Here is a 14,035-nt window from a genome sequence, read left to right as displayed (position 1 = left end):
AAACCCAACTACTTGGAGTGAGCGAGTGGAAATTCGTCATTCATGTTCAAATGTCATTTTCTGTAATTGTACTTGGATTTTGCTGAATTTTTTTATGTAGGTTCTTATGGCTGAAGAGATGGTTCTGTTAGCAATATTTTTGACCTTTAGCGCCATGACGCTCTTTAAACAGCATTTTTCTAAAATCCAACTTGTGGAATAACAAACGACTATTTCATATTGTCATGCGTCTGTAAAGTATTTTCAAATCAAGATGTTTTGCTTCTAATAGAATGGAGAACCACTTTGAAAATACACTGTAAAAATGAAATTAAATACTTCTGAGACAAGAACCCTCTTAATTAGATCTGAATCCTCTGGTTTTTTCATGTAAATAATAGTTGAGAAGAAGGTCAATGAAGTTTCCAGAACCAAAAGAAAAAATAACCTCTTAGTCCATATTGCTCCATCTTGGGACAAAAACCCAGAAGAAACGATACGAGGCTGAGGCCAAGAGTTGTCCTGTTTCATAACCATTGTATATATACTTTTCCATACAGAAATCCTCAAAATGCATTACTAAAATTTATCAATTGGCTCATTCAGATTTGACTAATTGTAAATTTAGTATACGAATGTTTAAAAAAGCAACCCTGTATACTCATAAAAAAGTGATGCAATCCTCTTATTGCAAATGGCACGTCTCTTGCAAAAAATATAGTAATCCTTCCTAGCGGTATGGATTGTAAACATAAATTGTGATAAAATAGTTCATTTATTGACAAATCAGTGATGACATATAAATTTAGGAGTTTCTCTAATGGATTATATCATGTTTATACAATATACATTCGATTAACATTAACATAAATAAATCTGCATTAGCAGTTACATACCCGGTGTTCAATAAGTATTTCCCCATTATTAAAATGGCTATAACTAGCCATTTACGTTATTCAATTTTAAAAATTTCCCCACGCCTCAAAATTGGACAAACAGCAATGGATTTGAATCCATTGCAATCACTGAGAAAAGAGAAAGTGAAAATGTCATACAAAAATTGTCAAACTCCTCCGCACGAGGCACTCTCAAACAGATTGGCGTGGAAATATGTAGAAATATGGTGACCTTAATCACAATGTCAATGTGACCCACCCCCGTCTTGATGATCATATGTCCTTTTGGGACAAAACCATGTATGTCACACACATTATTCCGTCAAGTCATACCGCTGAACTACTGAGAACTGGGCCTGCTGCAAGCTCCAAACCAATACCAATGCTCTGAAGGATCCGTCAATGCACTATGGAAATAAATTGACAAAATCATGATGAAAAGGACCCGTTTGAAGGCAATTATCGAGGTTGATGGCTTGTGCCATTGAGTTCTAAATTATGTAGGCAAAACACTTTCTTAAGTATTTGAAATATTATAGCTTTTGACTTATGGTGTTAACTCACTTACTTTTTGTTAAATAACGTCAGCTATCGATGTTTTAAATATTTTTCCCAGGATATCAGTATTCTGAATGTTGATTGGTTGAATTAGAGTAAGTTTTTGTTTGGTTGTAAACAATTATCTGCAATTTTTGAAGAATAATTTCATAGTTGGGAAGATTTTGTGGATTAACAATTGTTTTTGGACCTTTTTTCATCTTTTTTTTTTCGCTTGAAAGATAGGGAGATACCATAATCATAGATTGATATAATAATATACAGGGTTGATCTTATCTAGTGGTACCCATTTTATTATTTTCAATCCGGAGTGACATTGGTACCAAATCACAGAGTAGAACAACAGGACATCTTATCTCTGGATAGAGCAAGCTAAGATGGTTGGAAAGATCAAAGAAGATTCTAAATTTTCTCAAGGCCAACAAACATTTGGGTAAAGTTTTTCTCTTTTTTCTTCAAATAATTTTCACCGTTGATGCCACTGTGAATAAGCAGAACAGCCGCTACATAACAGCTGAACATCCAGGCAATGTCTCAGCTTCAGTGAGACATGTCTTCTAAACAAAAAATCCAGTGGCAAGAACATGCGAAGTCTGTCCTCCCATTTTTGTGGAGATGAAGGAGTGGTTCAATGCAGATGCTTACATCGAACTTCTGTATAAGTAAGTGATACCTTGGGCCAGAGAAATGTTCGGGGACAACTTTTTCTCCCACTAAAGACTGAGCTCCGTGTCATCTCCCCGCTAAGACTCAGGGCCTCCTGAGATACAACCTTATGGACTTTTAGGACCTCAAAAAGTGGGACTACCCTCCTCTCTAGAGCGGAACCCCTTTGACTACTCTATCTAGGGGCGTCTGGAGGAGAGGGTGTGTGCTACTCCTCACGGGAGTGCCCAGTCTCTAAACTTCCGCCAAAAAGGAATGGACCAAGCTCGAGTCTGACTACATAATCAAGGTCTGCAAGGTATTTATGCATCCTATTGAGGCAATTATTAGTGATGAGGGCTCACATAATGAATAAAAGTTGTGCCAAGCACTATTTTCAAATGGTTTTGTTAAATAAAGGACTTCACAAAACCTCTTGTTTTAATTTTACTCTTCACAAATTCAAAATAAAAAAAATGTGTACCACTATATATGATCATTCTGAATTTCCCATCTGAAAAGGTCTTTGTAACTTTTCAAATCTGTTATTATTATTCAGATTATTCTTGAAGAGAAAACATATAAGTATACAGTAATCACTTGTGCGTAAAAGACAGAAAATGACACTGAGGGTTTTTAGTAGAGTAAGTCCTTGTTGTACTCGGAGTAGAATTGAGGATGGATATCGGAGTAGTTTCTATCTATATTTATATCATCAATAGATACGGAATGGGGTTTGTGTTTATTTCCTTCATCCCATAGCTGCTTGTGGGTAATTTAATAAAATATTATGACAGCTAAGCTACTCTCTTCCATAATTTTCTTATAATAGTCAGAGTGACCGCGTTCATTTTTGGTTGTTTTTTTTTAAAACTAGAAGTAATGTTATTTTCGTCTAAGATCATAAAAATAACGACCTTTACTCTTTCTAACCCATTTTTTTGGCTAGATCTTGCCATGGACTAATAGCTATCTAACACCCGGTATATCAATGTTATTTCCCTGGAAACATATTTATTTGAAAAATAATTGTTAGTGTTTATTTAATGGTAGAATTACTTATCCACCAATCGCCTAATGAATATTTCATTCATACTCAAATAACTGTGTTTCCCATCGTTACATATTTTGTAACGACTCAAAATACATCATTTTGATAGAGCAAAAACATTGTTTTAATCATAGTGTGTGTTAAAAATGCTTAAAACTATTGAAGAATGAATACAACTTTATAATATGTTAAATAAATAGCACAAATCTACAAGTCTACTTATTTGTTTCAAGGCCCTTTGTTTTAATTAAATCAGGGAATACTCTATACATGAAGCATTCACTCTTTTTTTGCCTTTAATTGGTAAAACTAAGCGTACTTTTTTTGTACTCATAGTAGCAAGTACATGGCAAGTTCGGAGTCGAGTACTACACTTCATCTTTCAAATTTTACCTATTATATGTCACGAGCTCACCTTTATTATATCAGGCAATCTTTAATACAAAAAGAAACTGAGGAAAATACCCAAAATCAGCTGGTAGTTAGACAATTATGTACAAATTCCTCCCAAATATGAAATTATAATTGGATAATTATGGGGAATTGATCACAGCTGCATCACAAGAGCTAATTCAAATTCAACCAATCAACGTGCCGAACACTGGTTAGGGGAAAATAGGAAGTCTTACTCTGGATCAAAGAACATTTTATCCGAATGGTGAGTATGTTTGATAGTAGGACAGTGCCCCAACCCACACTTTGAGGAAGGATAAGGGGCACTGCTTGGCTTCCCCTCGACATGCACCCAAAAGGTATAGTCGAGAAGGTGGCCCAAAGGCTGTAGGGGGTTAAAAGTTTTAAAAAATGTGTTCAAAAGAACTCAAAATACTCATTCAAAAGCGTCAAAAGTGGCCTCTCCGCTCTCACAAAGCTCTTTCAGCCTCTCTAACGTTTCCGACTTGCTGATGGCATAGACGGTGGTATTGGAGACGCCAAACTACTTGCAGTGTGCGAATTAAAATTCGTTGATCACATTCAAGTGTCATTTTCTCTACTTGTACGTAAGCTACAGAGCTCAGGTTTTTTGGGTTTTTTTTTGTAACTAATTGTTTATTCTTTAATATGAATTAATTTCATTCACTCAACCTTTAATTATTATTGAAGTAGTAAGTTTTCAGATTTCAGGATATTTTCTGCTTGAGACATAAAAAACTGACTTCGCCCATGAACTTTTAATTGAATATAAAATGGGATTTTTTTTTGTCGATATTGGCTATTCATACGCTTATTTTAATGACCTAAATATCATGACACCATGAGTGACAAATTGTACTTTTTATTTTTTGTTAATGGTTGTTAGACAATTATGTACAAATTCGTCCCAAATATTGAATGATTATTCAATAATCGTTAGGGATTGTTCATAGTTTCTTGACATGAGCTAGTTCGAATTCAACCAATCAAATCAGAACACTAGTTAGGGAAAAGAAACAGAAACATCGACAGCTGACAAGATAAATATATACACTTTTATATTTTTGAGTTTGTAAGAACTTTTCCTATATTTAAATGCCTACCATTTTTGAAAGAACACCAATCCTAGCAAGAAATGAACCGCCAATTCGGATAAATTAGAGCAAAAAAAATGTAAATAGTAATATACTAGGGGTCCCCGCTTATCGCGGTTTTTGGTCACAATAAAAATCCCTTTTTTACGCGGACTTTTTCAATGCTAAAATCCGTAAATTGGGAGAAATTATTTTTCAATGTCCTTTTTTTTTGCTATTTCGTCATCAATTATTAATTGTAAAATTTAATCTTAGTAGGGTATTTCATTGATTTTTAATCCGGTCATTTCAATACTGTAAAATTTAATTAATCAGAACTTTACCAATATTTATTCAGCATTTTTTTTAAAGGCAACTTTTTATAATATAAAATAACCAAAAGTTTTAAGTATATAGATATCCAATATAGGGGGATTCTGTCTAGACCCCAGCCCTAAAATCTGCCGGCCAAACCTCATTTTGCAAAGCCTGAAAAACCCGTGGCCCGAACATTCCAACCTGACATTTATTTCTAATGTAAAATGATTCCTTCACAACTAATTGATGACGTCATTTTCGTTTTGACATTCACCCAAATGAAATAATTTTTTGTACAAGAATATTTTTTCTTTTAGAAAAGTAAAAAATGTTTTTTAAGGGTTTCTTTTCTAAAAATGGTCATTTGACTAAGTTATCCACCAGAGGCAAAAGTTTTAATCTTTTAATATTTGCAGATATTTGATTTCATAAATTAGTTATCATATTCTGATGTTTTTAATATATTTATCTCTCATGAGTATATATTGGAATACTTTTATTATATAGATTCTCATATTTTGTCCCAGAACCTTACCCAAAACCCTACACATCGTATCCAGATCCACCTCTAGTATCAAATCAAATACATACAGGACACTCCCCCCATATGCAAAATTTTATTATTTTATTACATCAATATATAGGCCTAGGCTGAACAATCTTGTCAACAACTACAAAAATTATTATTTACTTCAATATATAGTTTTTTTTAAATATAATTCTGTATATATATAAAAGAGAGATTGTGTGTGCTTAGATGTCCTTTATACGTTTCCACACAATTGAACCTAGGAGGCTGAAATTTTGAATAGATCCCTCTTTTGAGCTGGGATAGGCTAAAACGGGGTGCTATACCCAAAATCCAAAAACAATTTTTTGCAGTTCAAGGAGACTAGATAGGGGTTTCAGTTATTTATCAATAAGTGGTTGGCGGTTCGAAAACAAATATAAGAACTACTACGTTTTCTAAATTTATTCAAAATTAAAAAAGTTATGGGCTAAAAAAGAAATCGGTGAAAATTGCAATTTTGTTAATTTCAGGTGCAAAAAAAGGAACTTCCAATGGAATATGGGATTATTAAATGGAGTAAAGTTTGTAGAAATTTGTCTGGAAATTCGTTTGCATATAAATTTGCCAAATAAAAATTGATGGTTATCTGAAACATCTGTTATTTCCTAAATAATTTTTCATTCTTTTGAATTTTTTCTCTCTTTTTATCCCATTTTTTCATAAAAAAAACAAAAAAAAAACGACGCAACATCAAAAACGGATATTTTCAATTTCCGGTACATTTTACAACATAATTTTTGCAATTTTTGCAAAAATGCACCAGTTATCGAGTTTTCTTTTTTCGTCAACATTATACTGCATAACTTTTTTGTTTTCGCAAGTACGAAAAAAATATTGATGGGTTTGTATTTCTTTTACAATTCCAATAAATGTTATTAACTATTTTTTGTGCAAAATCAGTGCAAAAAAGTTAGTCTATAGAAGTATTTTCTGAATATTATTTTAATTTTCTTAATTAATTTGACCTTTTTCGATGTGATTTCCCTCTTCCTCCTTAGCCCGAGCAACGCCGGGTAACCCTTTGCTAGATATATTATTCAACGCCACATTAGTGGAAAATACCTGCAATATTCGCGGAATTAAAATAATTTCAAACACCTAATTATGCATAATCCACTGTGTCTGAAACCACGTTTTGCGTACCTCCTGCCGTTTCCATTGAAATTAAAGATATAAAAACTTCAGGCTCAAGTTCCAATACCTACCTACCCTGCAATGTACGTATTGTGCAACACCAAATCGAATCAAGGTTTCCTTTTATAATCTTTTTATGTAATATTTATTGTTGAAAAAGTTTTATATCTCTAATTTAACACTTATTTATTTATTGTGCAAAGTCTAGACTAAGCAAAAAATGAGGATTTTAAATGCGTCTTACTGTTAGTAATTCTCCTTATTTTCTGCTTAATGAGGATCTTCCCTATTGAAGATGAATGTATCTTTTTTTTTTTTGCATTCCATCAGTTCTATTGAAAATAATTTTATATAATACATCTTAATTGTTTTTTAGTTACAGTGAAGGAAATAAGCATTTGGTTCCTAGCAAATATCCTCAACTATTTACAAAAATATTATCTTTTTTGGAAAAAAAAAATCAAAAGTGAGATTTCAAATATTAAATTTAAAAAAAAAAAAAAAAATTAAAAAATGAAATTTCTAATATAAAAATTTTTATAAAAAAATTCAAATATAAATTTTTTTGCAGGGAAATTTCAAAGCTATTATCAGAAAATAAAATATTTTGGAAAATTAATTTTGTTTTTTGATAAATTTAATTAAATTTCAAAAAATCAATTTTTTGATTTTTTTTTTTTAATATCCCATTTTCTAGTAAAAAACTACTGCCCCTCCAGCCTACCCACTGTGGTCACCACCGGTCCAGAAAACTGTTTGTCCTTTGGACTGTCAATACTAGAATTGATTTAAAAAAATAAAGTTGGGTGACGTTATCAAAGACCGAACTTTTTAAATTTGTAGGACTGAACTGGACCAAACGGAGCGTGAACTTGACAAGACTGTAGTATACATTCCTAAATAAGGGTTGACACAGCACTAAAGGTTCGGAAACTGGCTACCTTTTTATGCTTCTTCTTGGACAACTCCTTTGTTGCTATCGCTGTTTGTTTTGAGTCATTGTCAGAGGTGTATAAAATATGATGTAGAAAACGAAACATATTTTACTAGTTGGCAATCTGAACAGGCATTATATTTCTAAAACTAAAACATAGCATCTATTTAAAAGGTAATAACTCGTGCGTCTCCTCATGTAAGACGAAAAGATACAATGATGGTTTGTTCGAGAGTTATATACAGTCATGTAAATCCGGTGTGTTTTTTTAGCTGGCCTGATAATTTGTAATTGGTAATGTAAAAAATGAATTTTCTTTTCCTTACCAGTTGTCATTATTATTTAATTCCTGAATTGTGAACATCCTTTCCTAAATAGATTTAATTATATTCCAAACCCGATGGAACATTTGTGTGTGCTCATAAAAAACGGAGCGTAATTTTTTGCAGAGTTATAAAAGTAAGTCCTTGTTGGACACAGAGTAGAATGGAGGATCGACATCGGAGTAATTAATGCCAATGTCCTTGTTTATTTCCTTTTCGCCTTCCTCTCTACTCACAACGTATTGTAGCTGATCTAATGAAACGTCATGAGCCTTATTCTTTCTCTCCTCCAAAACATTTTTCAAATTATCAGGGTTACCATGTTGCTTTTTGGGTTCTTTTTTTAAACATACCCATTACACATTGGATTTTCATCATTACATATGATACACCTGAACTAAGATTATTGTTAATATTATTTAGTGCGATAAGAAGGAGAGCCTCTTACATTTAAAATGTCATCTGTAACGGACAATATTATAATTATATTAATGTTATTGGGCATTTTTAAAACAATTTACATCAAAGATTGGCGAGAATGCCTACTTCAGAGGGAGAAGTTAATAGCAGGACGACCCATTTAATAATGGAGAAAAAAGAAGAAAAAGCACAGCCAACCACAATTTTTCCTTTTCTAATTTTACGAGATAGTTTTTTCATTACCAAAATGTCAACTCTATACCATATCCAATTCAAAATGAGAATAGTAAATAATAAAGAAACTTCTGAACAGATAAGCTCCTCTCCTCTCCAACATTCTTCAAATTGTCAGGGTTACCATGTTCATTTTTGGTTTTTATTATTATAATTTTTTTTTAAATAAAAAAACACACACCTTATGAGTCAATGGGAGTATTTGCTCGTAATCCACAACGTATGTAAAAAACTCGGTTTTGGAGGCACTTTTATCGCAAGGTATTATTGTATCTGTTTGAATTAACTATCTTTTTATTCTAGGAAAACTATGATTCATCAATTATATAACTTTTATTGTATTTCTCAACCTTTCTATATCCAAAAATAGAAAGATTTTTTTTTCTTCAAAATTGCATATTATGTTATGAGTTAACATAAAAACAACATTGAACAAAAATCAAGAATAAGGGGAAATGCCTTTTCTTTACATGATGTATCTATGCATAGATATAAAACAATATAAAAGGTAAGGAATAATATCCAATTTTGGAAAAAAATTCCAAAATTAAAATTCAAAAATCTATTCCTATTCACAAAAGATTAAATTTTTTTATTTTTTATTTTCAAAAAGTAAATTTTAAGGAAAAAAATTTCAAAAATCTATAGTTATTTACATAATATTATTTTCTTTTGGAATTTTTTTTTGAAAAATAAAATTATTTTGAAAAAAAAAAATCAAAAGTCTACACAGTATGTCCAAAAATTGATGTATTCAAAATATCCGTTTTATAGTAAAAAAAAAAATATTTTTGGTCAGAATAAAATGAAATTTGGCTGATACAATATTTAGGCAATATTGAATTTTTCTGATGCAATAATTTGCGATGATTGCATCAGTGGTCTGAAGGTCTGAAAAGTTTCCTACCTCAACGTGAAGATGGTAATGCTCCTAAAATTTGTTGACAGTTGCTCACCAAAGTATCAGGGATTTTAGATGCGCAATTATTATCTAACAGTCGTTTGAGGCAGTTGATGTGAGTGTTTTTGTGAAAATGGACAAATTCGAGTATCGAGCTGTCATTAAATAATTTTTTTTGTAAAAGTATAACTTTTAAATAGACTCATACAATATCAAATATATAACAGCTTATTGTTGAAAAATTTGACGCATCTTAGTCAATCCAACTCAGAGTAATTGAACCAAAAAAAAAAGCGTCTTGTGAACAATTATTTTGCAGAGAAAAATATCGAGTACTATTTGAACGGGTATCCGGGATAGAAGCATCCCTGGGAGAAGTTTGTAGAGTTACAGGGAGACTATGTTGAAACATAAAAATAATAAATTTATATAATATTGTATTCTGGTTAGGTCGGAAACTCTTCAAGCTGTCGATGCTGTTCTGTGAATTGGCAGATACCTTCCTCTCTAACTCCCCCTAAAAGAAATAATCTACGGGATTCATAAAGAGTGAGTTACAGGCCAGGTCTGGGGATCCAAAAATTACATTTTCTCTTCTTTCAACAAGTTTTTTGGGTCTTGCAGGCCTTGCGAGAGGGGCCACGTCTTGTGGAAGCAGGAACTGGACACCATTAGCCTCAGTTTTCATCCAAGGTATCACTTACTCAGATAGAAATTCACAGTACCTGTCTGTAGCCACCCTCTCCTTTTATGGCTCAAACAAGATGGAGGAATGACACTGCCGTTGCTCCCAATGATCCCAAGGGATATGATACTGGCCGAAAACTTGGTTTTAAAGACGTGGAGGACATTAACTCTCCCTGTGGCGAATCATTTGTCGTTCTGGATGTTGTGGGATCTATTGACAGTACATTGTTTCTCATCCGAATAAAAGATAATTCCGTTACCTTGGGACTTCCAATCGTTTAGCAATTTTCTTCCGAGTGCCTTTATTTTGTCTGTAAGTATATGTCTTTTGTAGAGGGGGTATGATTTCATTATTAAGTCAGTGTTTATAGCCCTGGATACTGTTGCATGGGTTATTTGGCGCTTTTTGGAAAGAGGGTTAATTGGCGTGACAGGAGATATCTTCAAAGACCGTTTCAGGGCTACAAATAATCTGGTAGTCCGTTTTTTATCACTCCAGGACTTGTGGGCTTATTGTTGAGGTTGTAGTTAAATATGGTCAGGATTTACCTGAACCACCATGTTTTTTTTTCTTGTTTATTAATTTGTTCAGATGTCTTTTAACTTTTGTTACATAGGAGTTTTATTCTGCAACCTTGTAGGTATCTGAAATTTCAATCATCATCATCAACTTCAAGGTAATGTATGTTTGCAAGACCTTTTTTGAAAGTTCTTTTTTGGTTATACATGCTGCTAACCACTTTTCGTGTCTGTTTTTTTCTTTTTTTATATATGGTTTGATCCTTTTAATTATTAAAATAATAACTAGTATTTATTTTGTCTTTAGACTTAAAAATAAAAGGAAATCATCATTAAGAAGAGTTAACAACTAATTAGTGATCTCTTCATAAAAAGTTACGTAAAAGATTTGTGCGAGTAATATTGAGTCTTTTATTTCTTGTCCACTCAAATAATGACATTACATTTTTTGAATGCCCTTAAAAAGTCACTTCATCCCACATAGGGGCTATATTTTTTAGCTTTTATATACATATTTTTGTCAAAAGATGTCTCAAAATTTAATATGTAAATTTTCGATGTAAACGCCATTTTTGCTAACTTTTTTTGTGATGGATTTTTAGGGGAATGCAAAAGGCAAAGAGTATAATATAAGTTTCCCTGCACGTCATAATTTCTCTTTCTATCTCGGAATTGAAGACAGTGACAGCTGATTATTTGAAATTCAATTATTGCAAGCTTTTAATAATTAGGAAATATCTTGGCTAAGTGACGCGAGATACATATATATTATTCTTATTGGAGTAGGAGAAAACGGACTCGGATTCGATCCGGGGATCAAGGTATGAGGCCGGAGGAGATCACCCCTCATTTAGTAAAGCACTACGACTTTTTCTACGGCGTGATCTTCTCAGGGCTAATCCGAGGCTCCCTATACTATATACTATAAAGTAGACAAACTCCTAAACCTTCTCCACATAATGAGGCCTTCCATCTACCGGGACAACCGTTATTTTTTACAAATTATAACGTACAAAGTATTCTGTCAATGGAGACCGCAAAATCTGCCACAGAGGACTTGTTCATCTTCCTGGCCATGTCAACGATTGATAAATTCGGCTTTTTCTTGAAGGTTGACTTCAGTCGATTGACGGATACGAAGGGTTCCTTGCCTGCTCCTGGAGAGTGTCTGAGGTCCTCCCCGACCTTCAACCTCCTGGAGATAATATAAATTGTCTTCCTCAAGGTGTCAGTCTGCTCCCAGATGACCTTCTCGGACAATCCCGAGCGGAATGTGTTGAACAACATTGGCTATCGGAACATTTTAAGAATACGGTTATAAACCTCACAAAATTTCAATTATAGAAATGTGTAAATAACAACTTTTGGACGTATACTTTCATGATTCTCCAAAGTGCTAATTGCCCTCTTCTTTTACTCCAATGTCAATAATATATTCTTCATTTCACATAGCGAAGTCGTTTCCTTACTATTAAAAGTTTCAATTATTGAGTTTCAACTTTTTGCTGTTGCTGTCTACAATTTCCAGATAGAGAGAAAAAGTATGACCTGATAAATATAAAATAAGTTATAACTTCAATACAAGTCCCTAAAAATGGTGCTTAATCATACAAACATACCGTGTGCTAAAATTTCAAAAATCACCAGCTGTTACCAAAAAAAAAATTTCAAAAAAAAAGAATTACATTTTTTTGGCCAAAAATCAAATGAGTTTTTTTTCAAAAATCACCAGTTGTTACCAAAAAAAAAATCAAGAATTAAATTTTGTTTAGAAAAAATTTCAAAAAATTTCGCAGAAAAAAATTTCAAAAATGCACAGCTGTTGACGAAAAATGAAATTTTCAAAAAAAAAATTTGTAAAATTAAATTTTTTTGAAAAAAAGTTGCAATATTAAATTTTGGGGGAATTGTTTTCAAAAATCCAAATTTTATTTCGCAAGAAATTTAACTTTTGGGAGACAAAAATAAAAAAAAAATAAAAAATAATAAATTTTTTGGAAAAAAGTTGAAAAATCGATAACTTTTAAAAAATATTAATATAAAAATATTTTTTTTGGAAATTTGGACATTGGGGGGGTACAACCACTCCAGCTCAACCCCTGCGGACGCCCCTATACATAGATGCTAAAATATTTTCTTTTTTTTTTCAATTTCTTTATACTATAGCTGTACTATTAAATTTTAATTTTCGAATACTTTTCGCTAATTTAATAAAACGTCATGCCAGCTAATCTCCTTTCCTCCAAAACATTCTGCAAATTACCATGTTAATTTTCTGTTTTTTAAATTTTTAAAAACCTGCTTGTCATATTTTATACATCTCTATACATTATATATTGAGGGAAGTTCACAAAAACTGGAGCACAACCCTACTTAAAAATTGGTATATCTTCCTTGTAGAAACTCGACTCGACTTGGCTTCGTTCATTCTTGGTTAATTTTATTTTTACAAATCGGTAAATTATATTTAATACAACTCTAAGTATCACTAATATCCTTATAAATTCATAAATACATAGAATCAGCTGCTGAGAAAAATACTATTCGTTTATATACGGTTATTTAAAAATGGAGTCCTGAACACGGATCAGTGATTGCACAGGTGATCAATGAGAACCATCCCTACCTTTATTGTTCATCAATTTTTATTCCATGTAACTAACTAGGAAACCAAGGCTTTGATAACTCTACACGATTTCCTGTTCTTTAACAAATATTTTCTGATATCAATGAATAGAGGTAACACCACTATTTACAATTTTAACTTCACTGTGAAATAAAACACTTGTTCTCACGAGAAAAAAATAAATCGTATATTGTTGATATATGTAACATGTTATTAATAAACAAAATTGACAAATTAAGGAAACCTTATCCGAAGCCCTTAAACATGAAGGAACAATATAATACTTAGTGTTGTTTGGTATCATTTCGAACTGTGACCATTTCACCCATCGTTAGTGTAATGAGATATTATGCACCCCATAAAAATGCGTAGGATTCCTTTGAATCTACATTTGATCCCCCAATACTTTTCATTATGCTTCTGAAACATTTAATCGACTACAAGCAATTCTTTTTTGCCTGGATAACACCTTGAATAGGGAAATTAATATGTTTTGCGATTTTTAATCGAGGCTTAGGGAATTTAAATAATTTTATATCCCTTAAAAGTTTGTTTTATCCTACTAAGGTACATAAAATGCCCGACTCTGACTACAACACACAATTTTTTAATAATATGTTTTATAGCCAATGTAAGTACTATTGAGTCATTTGACTCTAGAGACTATAAATACAGATTTAATTTATAGCCCTAGGTAGTTATTAGTTATATGTAGTAAATAATTGTGCAATGTATAAAGAAAATATTTGGAA

The 14,035-nt window shown here is 32.1% G+C and overlaps 1 protein-coding gene across 1 annotated transcript in view; it reads right to left on the bottom strand.

Moving 5' to 3' along the window:
- LOC121115291 (histone-lysine N-methyltransferase SETD7) overlaps nt 1-13,428 on the bottom strand; it is a 57,398-nt gene extending 43,970 nt beyond the window's left edge. The window contains exon 1 of the mRNA XM_040709507.2: nt 13,284-13,428. The gene's annotated coding sequence lies outside the window, so the exon portion shown is untranslated. The remainder of the gene's footprint in view (nt 1-13,283) is intronic.
- Nucleotides 13,429-14,035: the final 607 nt, after the last annotated feature.

This window comes from Lepeophtheirus salmonis, chromosome 3, assembly GCF_016086655.4.
Source record: "Lepeophtheirus salmonis chromosome 3, UVic_Lsal_1.4, whole genome shotgun sequence".
In the NCBI taxonomy this organism is placed as follows: Eukaryota; Metazoa; Arthropoda; class Copepoda; order Siphonostomatoida; family Caligidae; genus Lepeophtheirus; species Lepeophtheirus salmonis.
The sequence above is the reverse complement of the archived record's forward strand: the minus strand, read 5'-3'. Positions and strand labels throughout refer to the sequence as shown.